Below are 12,646 nucleotides of genomic sequence, written 5' to 3'. Positions count from 1 at the left end.
AGAGAGACCCACACACAAGCGGCAACTGAAGCCAGCTCCAGTGAAAGACTCACAGAGCTTCTCAAGGGAGGAAACACAACATGTCCATGGATGATGTCATGCGCAGAGTCACTGACTGCAAAGGATTTTCATCAAAGTATTAAGAAGAGTCGTTATATTTTAAATGATCTTAGCTTATTACGTTTCATCCTCTGAAAACGTCAGAATTTGTATAAGAATGGTTGTAGCTGCTAAACTGTTCATTGTAGTTATACACCCTGTGGTGAGGAAAATACAAAAAAAAGTGTCATTTTCCAAAAACGTATTAACCTAACCTTCTACGTTACAACTTACCAAAACATGTCTGAACCTAAACTTCACCAAAAATGTTAATAGCACCCATTTAAAGATGCTTACTTTCTGTTGTATTCTTTCTTTATTTTAACATGATTTATAGATCTAGAATACCCACTAGAATAACTAAAGAAGCTTTGAGTGTCCATCTGTTATCCTTCTAAACAGTGGTCTTCTATGTAATTCACTGGGGTGATAGTGCTGGAATGTCCATTGGCTTGAGTGGGTAAAAAAATAGTCTGGGACCCTTTTTTTTCTTTTTTCTACCCCCCTTCTGGTCCTGATTTAAGCCAAACACAAACTGATTACATTGATTAACTGATCATCAAGTGTGAACACCTTTGCTGATGATGTCACTTTACACGTCTGTAGCATTCAGACCAGACAATGCCACAGTCTTGACTTGCAAAGACCAAACATAGCATATCAGCACGGTGGTGCTGAGGGGTGATGATTACCCCTCTGTACACCAAAGTACTCTAGACCCAACTGTGAGGCCATCTGTCTGAGAGCGGAAGCTGAGCTGAAATCAGATCTCGCAATAGGACAACAATCCCAACAATACAAGCCCACCAGAGCGGAGAGGGGGGAAACAAATCAAGATGTTGTAATAACCTATTCAAATGAAATGCTGTGCATAAATGAACATCCCAATTCTCATGAACTGGAGCAGCTTTATAAAGTGGGTGAAAATTCCTTCATAAAGATGTAAGAGACTCCTCAAGTCAAACAGAAAACAGTTACTTCAGGTTATTTCCTAGCGTTATAGTGTACACACTTTTTATTAATGCAGTTTGCACTGTTCTCTTACACAATGTCAGTTTTACCTTTACAGTTTGTTTGAAACTAACTTCACTTTTACTTTTCAGCTAAATCCCACAAAACCTGAAACTGGGGTTTTGCTGTTTTTGTTTCTTTTTAATCAATTATACTATTATATTATTGCTTGTTTGCTTGTTAGTGTGAAGATTTAAAGAAAAAAAAGAAAAAAATCTGAAGAAGAATTGAAAGAAAAAAATCTGAAGAAGAAGAATAGGGGGATCGTCTTTCTGGGATATATAGTCTTTTGTTTCATTCTCTGTCAGGATGATTCCAGACTTCTTCAACAATGGGGAAGTTTGAGGCCCGGGGAGGCCAATCCACCGCACTGGCAGTGTGTTTGAGATCTTTGTCATGTTGAAAAATGAAGCTGTTGCCAATTACTTGTTTTCCAGATGGTATTTCATGGTGGATCAAAATCTGAAGGTACTTTTCTGCATTTATAATTCCATAAATTTTGACAAGATCTGAAACATCAGTGGCTGAAATACAGCTCCAACCCTCCACCATGTTTTACAGATGGATGTGAACACTCGCTGTTGTACCTCTCTTGGCGACAGTGAACAGTGGATGGATCAACTGAGGGTCCAGATGAAGGTCTTAACTCCTGTGTCAGGTCTTTGCTGAGTTTTTCCCTATTATTAAGAAAGATTTAGTCCATCATGTCTTCTTCATACATGATGTGCTATTGTGACAAGGTGCTAGTAACAAAGTGCTTAAAAATATAACTTAAAATGGGCTCTTTGAATAGTAGAGTAGAAGTGTTACGTGGCTTGAATGGTCAGGTACACGAACTGGACTGAAATGATTAAATAAGCAGAAACAGATCTTCAGAAATCGCGGAGAATGTATTTAATTATTAATTAATTATTAATTAATTTAATTATTTATTTCCCAAGACCACTTTTTGAAAAATACTACAAAGTCTGACTCTTTGAAAGCAAAATACACAGAAAAGAGGGCAAACTCAGGACTTTTGCACAATACTATAACATTGCGACCAAACTTGTACTTTTTATCCTGATATGTGCACACCAAATCTATTCTGCTTATCCCCTTAATGTTCATGGTGGGCTGCAGTGTCAGGGGCTGGGTCTGTGACCCAGCTTTTTGAGTTTATTATATATTTTTAATTTCTTATATTATATTGAAAATATCTTAAGTTCTTGTGTTGTTATTAGTAGTTAGGATTTAGTTGAGTTTTATTTTAGTTTTTCTTTCATCTGTGTCTCCTGATTTATGAGTCTTTTCCCTGTCCTCTATGTAGTTTGCCTTGTCCTCAGTGTTTTTCTTTTAGTGCCGTCCCTTATCTGCTCTCATGTGTCCCTCCTTGTGTTTCGTGTCTCCCCAGTCTGTCATGTGTTTCATGTCTGTGTGTTCCATCATCAGCCGTTTCTGGGTCCAAACTAGGCTTCAGGTCTCAAATTCAAACGAACACTGCGGCATTACTGAGAGTTACAAAGTGTCTAAATTCCTTCTATCCATCCATCCATCCATCCATCCATCCATCCATCCATCTTCTTCTGCTTATTTGGGGCCGGGTAGCTTCACACTCGTCTTCACACTTGGCTGCGAACCGTTCCAGTGCGAGCTTCATCATCCGATGAAGCCAACAGAACCACTTCATCCTCAAAAGGCAGAGATGACATTCTGAGACCACCCAAGTGAAAGCCTCCTGTCATTGGCCACGCCTAGAATAAATTATTTCATTTTTAATAAAATGATCAGCGTTGCTGCTCTACCAGGTGTAACAATTAAGTTTAACATCCAGGCATCCACGAAAAAAAGAGTTTATGAAGTTTAACAGAGTTCGAAGTTAGCAGGGAGTTAGCTTGCTAGTTTTTATTTAAATATAATATACCATGTTCTGACTGAGAGATTTCTAAAAAAAAATCTTTAACTACAGCTCTGCTATGACTTCTAACATAAATGAACCCAGAAAACTAAACAGCAGTGACATTTGTCGGCTTACTGCAGTTGGGATAGCTGGTATATAATGATGTGCTACGTGGTGGTTAGCTACACAGCTATATGGTTACCATAATATAACCAAAGTGAAGCTAGAGGATGAACGACAACTTTTTTCCACTTGAGAAAAGTTAACGTGAGGGTTCCCAATGGTTAGGAACAAATGCAATCGCATGGCAGGACGCTGTAAACGGACTAAAAGTCAGTCAGGAGAACAGCTGAGATAATCCATCCACAATATGAGGTTTGTCATTAATATACTGCTGCATGGGCTGGGCTGTAGTTACAGCATAAGGTTTTAAAAACTGAGCTTTAAAACTTGCTGCAGATGAATAGTGGTAATAAAAACCAAGAGAGCTTGACAGTGATCACAGACTTTTTCGGGGCTTGTTCAGATTAAATAGAACAAGATACAAATCATTAAAACATGTTAAAAACACAACAGCCTTATTAACCGCAGAGTAGTTTGGGCCCCAAAGCAGGATTCATCACGCCATCACTTAAAGACCGGATTGTCAAGCTTGTGTTGTCATGTCTATGTCTCTCCATGTTTCCATGTTCAGTTTGTTTAGGTTTACTTTCCCCTGTGACGTCATGTTCATTTGTGTCAGCTGTGTCTCCCCAGGTGTTTACACTTCCCTCATTACCCTCCTGTGTGTTTAAGTCCTTCGGTTCCTTGTCGGGTCGTCTGTTTCTTTTCATGTCAAGTCCGCATTTTTGATTCCCACTGTTCATGTTTGAATTATTTCATTTTACGTTGTTGCATGTTCCTGTTCAGTTTCATGTTCTTTGTCTCTTTTCATTGTTTTCATAGTTAGTCATAGTTTTTCACAGTGTAGATTTCAGTTTAGTTTCACCCTTGTTTCACCTCACCTTGTTTTGCAGGAGGGGTTTTTTGTATCAGACTTGCTTTTTGTCAAAAAACACCAGTTCATTTCTCCTGTGTGTCCTTTTTGGGTCCGTTTCATAAACACACCGGCGTACCCTGCCGAGACATGGAGTCTATCACAGCTAGTTAGTCATTAAGTATACATACTTAATGACATATACATATAATTCTTTATTTATTCATTAAATAAAGACTTATAACACCAAACTGACTGCAAATATTACTCCTCTATTCATCAATCCAATGAAAAACAATTTGACCCACATGTGAAGCAATTTCAACTGAAAAAAAACAACTTTTGCAAAACCACATGTTGTTTCTGTAGCTTTATTCCATCTCGCCTACATTTATATAACAAAGAAAACTCCCTTTTAATCTCTCTGCAGCTCATATTTCTGTCAGCCTCTCTGTGACACATCATCCAGTTATAACCACTATGATGTTTTTAATGAACCTAATTAATTTCTTCATTAATCTTTGCATGCTCCGATGAGAGCGAAACCACATGAAGAAATTCATGATGAACAATGTAGTTAGGAAACATCCACCATAGAGCAGCAGATGAGGATGAGACCATCTGCTAAATCCACAAATGTGGTTCTTTTTATTTCTTGTTGTGCTGTTTGAAAGATATTTTTTGAGATGATAACTTAAACAAAAAAGCAAATCCCTGTCGTCTTTCAATCTCCAGAAAACCCCCAGCCAGTTTTCCAGCACATTTCTACTGACGTGATCAACTTTAAAGAATACCACAGAGGTTTTACTGTGTCACTTCCCAGCAATGAGCCAAACAAATGTTTTTGGTTTTTTTATATAAAGGTCAAGACACAATTCAGAGTATATAAGTCATACAGTTTTCAGTTGGCCATTGTAGCTATGTAATGCATAACTGTGGCTTGTAATTTATGCGCCAGCACACTTTTGTCAATGCTCCTACGTCTGTTGGAAAATTTCGACGTCTTCTTTTAATATATGAGATTAAAAACTGTGATCCAGTAGCGGACAAACATGAAGTGATGCAGTCTGCAAGACATAATTACTTAGAGAAACTTTTGTGCTGTCAGACTACTAAGTGCGCTCTTAAGCAGAGCACTGCTTGGTAAAGTCAACATGGCAACACTTTGGCTTTCAGCAGTTATGAATTTGTCTTGTTCTCCACATCGGCTTAGTGCGTTTGGTCAAGAAATATACTGTAGATGAAAGGTGGCTGTAGCCACTGTAGTAGTACCCATGGTAAAGCCTTGATCCTGAAGTTCATCCTCATGTCAATTTTCTGGAACCAAAACAGCAAGACCAGAAATTAACTCCCCAAAACTGGAGTAAAAACCTCTGAGATGGGCTGTTGGTATAGAACAGATCAACCCAAAGTGTTTGTTAAATAACTGCAACAAAAACCCTTCAACACTACAAACACAGCGGAGAGGTCCTGGTTACTGGTGACTCTAGCTGTACTCTGGTCCTACAGAGAGCCTAGGGACAGCTATGTAGACTGCTGTCTCCATGTTGTAACTATTTACTGTCACCCATGGTTGTAGTGTCACAAACAACCAGTTCGTGGACGACTCTCGTTTGTGCTGTTCTCGGTCTTCCAGCATGAACTTGGATTTTATGTTGTAATGCTTATCCAAATATGCGGAATACTTTTTGTTTTTTTGTTTTTTGTTTTCTTGTTGGCATGTGTGTTTTGTATTGTTACAGTGTTATGTTGTGTATGTTTTATAGTGCACTGTCAAAAGTGTAAAGTGTGTAAAGAACCTACAATAATACAGGGAAAACTCCCTATGAGCAAACACTTGGCGACAGCGGGAAGGAAAACCTCCTTTTTAACAGGAAGAAACCTCCAGCAGAACCAGGTCAGGGGAGGATTAGCCATTTGCCTCAACCTATCATCATTTCTCGTATGCACAGTGTCACCTATGTTGAACGTGCTGTTGTATTTTTGGAGGACTACAAGCACGTCTGCATAGTGTAAATCCTGGACAGCGGGCAGGAATTGTCATCCTGTGTTAGTACACTGGTTCCCTGAAGCAGCCACTCCCCTGAAAATATCAACTTTAGGCCTAAATATAATTTTACGTAAGTGCCTACAGAGACTAAAACTATTTTTCTAACAATATCCAACCATGGCTACAACGGCTTGCAGCCATATCACCCTGAGCACGCCCGATCTTGTCTAATCTCGAGAGCTAAGCAGGGTCGGACCTGGTACTTGAATCAGAGCCCGCTTGGGACTGCCTGGTGCTGTAAGGTGATAAGTCATCTATAAATGGGATGGTTGGTGGTTCCATTACTGGCTGTTTAAGTCTGTATGCCAACTAACACTCATGTTGCACTCCAATGAGTTCATCTCAGTGTGAATGTTTCTTTTTTATTAAAAAGCACTTAGGGGGAGAAAAAGTGCTTAGGTGAAGGAGGCATGTTGTGTAAAATGGTTTGAGTGCTCAAGTAGAGTAAAAACATGCTATACAAGAACCAGTCCATTTATAGTTAGAGAACTTTTAATATGGCATCTGTAGAGACTGGCTTGCTTTTTGGAGCCAGTCTCAAGTGGACTGCTGCTTTTGGCACTATTGTGTTGCCTTAAATTTTTGGCCCCAGAGGGTTGCCACTTGGTCATACACTAAAGCACTGAAACATTTAAAATTCGTCGGGATGAAGGTGCTCGATAAGAATTCTGGGACTCTTCCCCCCCCCCTTTTTAGAGACTCCACTACAGCTGCATAAAATTTCACCACATCATACAGGTGTTAAACAGATGTTTTGATAAATCTCAGTCATATGGCATCATTTTGATTTTATTATTTTATCGAAGACTCCATTATTAAAATACAGACCCAACTCATTAGATTTTTGCAAATTGGTCGGGAGAAGAAATGCTGGAACTGCTGTTTTTCAGTTCCCTGACAGAGTAACACTGTGCTGTGTCTGGAATTCATTATTCTGACTTTTGTGATAACAACTGAGAAGATTAAGTGTTGGGGAAATAACACTGACTTTAATAGGGCTGCGGTGGTGTGAATAGCAACACTCCTGCAGTATTATGACGCATTTCTGTGCATGCCTTAAGTAAACCAGGTAAGAATGGAGTAATAGAAGGTTTAAGGGACCTTAATCTATATTCATCAGTCCAGTCGCTGACCTTTAATCTGGGAGACACCATGTCTGCAAGCCAGCAGGAGGTGTAAATCTTTTTAAATTGCATGCACTACCAGTTTGGTCACACCTTCTCATTTAATGGATTGTCTTCATTTTTCTACTGTCTATATTGTAGATACAAACTGAAGACATCAAATATATGAAGCAAGAGATATGGAATTATGTAGCAAAGAAAAAAATGATGAATAAATCTAAATATCTTTTATATTTTAGATTCTTCAAAGTAGCCACCCTTTGCTTTGCTGACAGGGCTGCAAACCCTTGGCCTTCTCTCAGTGAGCTTCATGATGTAGTCACCTGACAGTAGTTTTCCCTTTACAGGTGTGCCTCGTTGGGGAATTTCTTGCCTTCTTAATGGGATTGGGACCATCAGTTGTGTTGTGCAGAAGTCAGGTTGGTACACAGCTGACAGCCCTATTTGACAACTGTTAGAATTCATATTATGGCAAGAACCAACCAGCTAAGTAAAGAGAAATGACAGTCCATCGTTACTTTAAGTACTGAAGGTCAGTCAGTCAAAAAAAAAGAAAAGAACTGAAGGTCAGTCAGTCTGGATAATTGCTCAAACTTTGAATGTGTTCCCAAGTGCAGGCACAAAAACCATCAACCATTGAACTGGCTCATATGAGGACCACCCGAGGAAAGAAAGACCAAGAGTCCCCTCTGCTGCTGAGGATAAATTCATCCAAGTCACCAGCCTCAGAAATCACACCTCAGATTAGAGCCCAGACAAATGCCACACAGAGTTCCAGTATAGCAGACACATCTCTACATCAGCTGTTTAGAGGAGACAGTGTGAATCAGGCCTTTATGGTCAAATAGCTGCTAAGAAGCCATAACTAAGGAAAAGCAACAACCGGAGGAGATTTGTTTGGGCCAAGAAACAAAAGGAATGGACATTAGACCAGTGGAAATCTGTGCTTTGGTCTGATGAGTACAAATTTGAGATCTTTGGTTCCACCCACTGTGTCTTTGTGCGACGCAGAAAAGATGAACGGATGGTCTCTACATGGATGGTTCCCACTGTGAAGCATGGAGGAGAAGGTGTGATGGTGTTGGGTGCTTTACTGGTGACAGTGTTGGGGATTTCTTCAGAACTGAAGGCACACTCAACCAGCATGGCTACCAGTAATATGTAATCCCATTCTGTTTGAGTTTAGTTGGAAAATAATTTATTTTTCAACAGGACAATGACCCCAAACACACCACCAGGCTGTGTAAGGGCTCGTTGACCAAGAAGGAGAGTGATGGACTGCTGCACCATGGCCTGGCTTCCACAGTCACCTGACCTAAACCCAATGGAGATGGTTTGGGATGAGATGGACCGCAGAGTGAAGGCAAAAGGCCCAACAAGTGCTCAGGAACTCTGGGAACTCCTTCAAGACTGTTTAAAAACCATTTCAGGTGAAAACCCCATGAAGCTCAGAGAGAGAATGCCAAGAGTGTGCAAAGCAGTAATCAAAGCAAAGGATGACTATTTTAAAGAACCTAAAATATTAAACATGTTCACGCTTTTTTGTTTACTACACAGTACCAAATGTGTTTATTAATGGTTTTGATGCCTTCAGTGAGAATCTACAATGTAAATAGTTATGAAAATAAATAAACATAAGTGATTTATAAACCCATATTTTGGTCATAATAGAACAGAAAACATATCAAATGTTTAAAATGAGAAAATGCACCTTCTCATAAAAAATATCAGCTAATTTTGAGATTGATGGCAGCAAAACACCTCAAAAAAGTTGGAATGGAAGCAAGAAAAGGCTGCAAATCTCATTTAGTTCAGTGATTAGTACTAAAAAGAAACAGCTGGAGGAACATTTTTGTAACTTTTTAATAGGGCAGTAACATGGCTGGGTATAAAAGATCATCCTTTAGAGGCAGTTTCTCTGAAATAAAGATTGGCAGAGGTTCAACGATTTGCAAAAACTGCAAATTGTGGAGCAATTTCAGAATAATGGTCCTAAATGTAAAATAGCAAAGACTTTGAATATCTCCTCATCTACGTAATACCTGATGATATTCAGAGAATCTGGAGAAATCTTTGCAATACTGGATGTCCGTGACCTTCAGGCCCTCTGGCAGCACTGCATTAAAAACAGGCATGATTCTGTCATTCATGGGCCCAGAAACACTTCCAGAAGTCCCTTTCTGTGAACACAGATCACAGGTTAAAGCTCTATATTCCACCACTATAGTCTCTGGACCAAAGTTCATTTAAAATGGACTGAAGCAAAGAGGAAAAGTGTTCTGTGGTCAGACAAGTTGAAATCTGAAATTCTTTTTGGAAAACATGAACACTCTGCCCTCTGCACTATAAAAGGAAAGGGACAAACACGGGTTGTTATCTGAGATTTCAAGAGAGAGTTCAAATTCCTGCATCTCTGATAGTATGGGTGTGCAGTAATGCCCGTTGCACATCTGGAAACACATGATCAGGTTTTAGAGCAACATATAGTCCCATCTAGATTAAATCTTTTTCATTGAAGACCTGACATACTTCAAGAAGACAATCCTAAACCGCACACTTTAGCCAGCACAGCAGCATGGCTCCACAGTGGAAGAGTATAGGTGCTGAAGTGAACTTCCTGCAGTCCAGACCTTCGACAAATTGAAACCCTTACTGGATCATGACGTGAAAAATACAAGAAAGGAGACCCAGCACTGTCGAACAGCTGGAATCCTGTATCAGACAACATTCCTCTCCTAGAAGTTCAGCAACTGGTGTCCTCAGTTCCCAGACTGTTGCTACAAGAAGAGAGAATGTGCTTTCCCAACGTTTTTGAGAAATGTTGCTGACATCAAGTTCAACGTGAACTAATACTATTCTTAAAATGGTACATTTCCTCACTTTAAACATGCGATCTGTTTGCAGAGATCTACAAATAAAGTTCTGCAAATAAAATATGAGTTTTCTAATCATTCCGTTTTGATTTTATTTACGTTTTACACAGCAGATTGAGGTTATGATACTTATTGTGCTTGTATGGGCTAAAACTTCACCAAACCTCTGAGAATCCGCTAAAAGAGCTTTAATCTAATTACTCGACATTTTTTAGTTCATCCGGTGAGGTTTTGAATCCATTTCATCTGCTCAAAGGGTCATACTGTTTCCACAAGACACAGAAGAACATGTAATCCTTCAAAGTTTAACCATGAAACGCACAACTACAGTTGATTTGTGGGAAACACTTGACCGCATTGATCGCAGTAATATGATGGAGACTTATTCAGATCAAGATATCAAAGCTGCTGATGTATTTGCACCATCATTGCTGGCTTATGACGTCACTCTCCATTAATTGGAATGTAATGTTCCTGCATTTGCACTGGTCATATGATCATCACCTCAGAGGACTCGCTGAATAAAGAGGACTTAAGTCCCAGCTGACTTGCTTAACCCCTGTGACTGTTGTTGAGGTTTGTGTACTTTTAGCGCAGCGATATCAACTGCAAGAAACTTTGGCCTATATATAAAGTTACAGTCACATGTGGTCTCAGTTTGGATGAGAATCAGCTGCAGTTAGCAGCACTTAGCCTAAATTAATGACTCACAGGTCTGGCATGACATCAACACCTTGGCATTTTGGTAGCTTTCACAGCCACTGAAATCATGTCCTTGGTATTTTATTTTAGCTGTTTTATGTGACTTTTGGAAGCTACACTAATGATACATTTAATCAACTAATTTGCTTGGTAATTTTTTTTAGATTAAGTATGTTTAAATATTGCTACTTCTTCTTTAAAACAAGTTCCTCTGTTTAGGTGACTATAAAGAGCAAAATAGGAAATTAACTTTCAAATCAGGCCAAAAAAACAACACATTAATAAAACCGTCCCACCCCGGGGGTTGAGATTTGGCAGAGCCCAGCCCAGCGTGTGTGTATGTGTGTTTGTATAAATGTTGGGAAATGTCAGCATGTGTTATCCCACACTTGTTCTTATTAAAAGGAAACTTGAAACCCCCTCAGTGCTTTGATGACAGCAGTCCACGTGACCTTTTTCCTGCTTTTGGTGCTTTCTGCAGAAAGCCTAAATCCGACTAAATCTGGCACTGAATATCCTCCGGTTAATAAAGTCTCTAACACGATGCCAGATCTGCCAGTCTGATCTGAATATTCTGGTCTTTGTTTATGATTTCGGCTTTAAATAAACCCCTCTCATTTAGAAGAGATCTTGGGAAAGACATGTCTAATCTGATATAAAACTCATCCTGTTTTGGGGGGTTTTCAACAAATTAGTCTTGCTCCCTGAGAAAATGTCTGTAGTTGGATAAAAACCTCTTTGCTAACCTAAATATAATAATAAAAGTGCACTAGTTCATAAATATTTATTCAAGAAAGTGCATCACTTGCATTTTGAACCCTTCTAAGAGGCGGAGCTGTCGCTAGAAGAAAAAGCATCGTGATTTCTAAAGAATGAAACTAACAGGATGACACAGAATCGTTAAAGCACTGAAGTAAAATCAAATTAATGTTTAATACTAAGGGAATGTTTTCATTTTGAGGAATGATCCCCACCCTTCGCAGGTCACCACCTGTTTCTTTTTAAAATGAAATGAAAACTAGAATACCCAGAACTGCTGACTCGCATTCTCGTAACATCTTTCAGATTATTTTTCTCTTTATAAATTTAATTTCAGAAGCATGTGTGAAAGTCAGCGTGCCATCTCCTGATAAACTCGCCCCTGAGGGAGTCTGCAGTCAGAGGGGCTTTAACGGAGAATACAGGATGTTCAGGTTACTCATCAGGAGCGGTACTCAGCTTTAAAAACATTTGGGTAATGAGTGTGACTGAAGGGAAGTCCTCAGTCTGACAAAATAAACATGATGATGTCATTGTGATGTCATCACATTTCAGACTGAATGCTTAATGAATGAGTTGAGGGGCCACAGTGTACGTCACATAGTACTGTCACCCCTCGCTGCGTTATATTTTGCTTCCAGGAAGTCAGACTTCCTCTTCTCTTTTAAAGTGGTCTTTAGGAACAGTTCTCCGGGCTTTCTGAAGGACATTGATCCTTTTTTCATACATTTTCTGTCCACTCCGTCTATCTGACCTTTTTCAGAGGAATTTGTGGAAATCGTCAATCATTCAAGCAAAAAAAAAGAAGAAGAAAAAAAAGCGCTCCTAGCTCAAGAGATGAATCTGTGCTATGTCTACTTGTAATAGACAAGTTAGCAAAGAACCAAATTTAAACTGTATCTTGACCTGAGACATTAGGGATATATCTGGCATCTCAATATGTGCATCTAGAGACGCACAGTTCACCTCAACAGCCTGATCAGAAATGGGCTCAGTGGATGGCTGGCTCTCAGGAAGCCCATCTTAAGAAAGGAGGACAGGGAGAAAGGCTGAGGTATGGCAAATTACACAAGATCTGGACTGAAAATCAATGCTAACAGGTCACCGACTCCAAATTTGAAATTTTATGATTTAAATAGTTTTTAATATGTATGGCAAGGGTAAGGTGAGAGG

The sequence above is a fragment of the Oreochromis niloticus genome, linkage group LG15, assembly GCF_001858045.2.
Source record: "Oreochromis niloticus isolate F11D_XX linkage group LG15, O_niloticus_UMD_NMBU, whole genome shotgun sequence".
Taxonomy (NCBI): domain Eukaryota; kingdom Metazoa; phylum Chordata; class Actinopteri; order Cichliformes; family Cichlidae; genus Oreochromis; species Oreochromis niloticus.
This window is presented reverse-complemented; position numbering follows the sequence as displayed.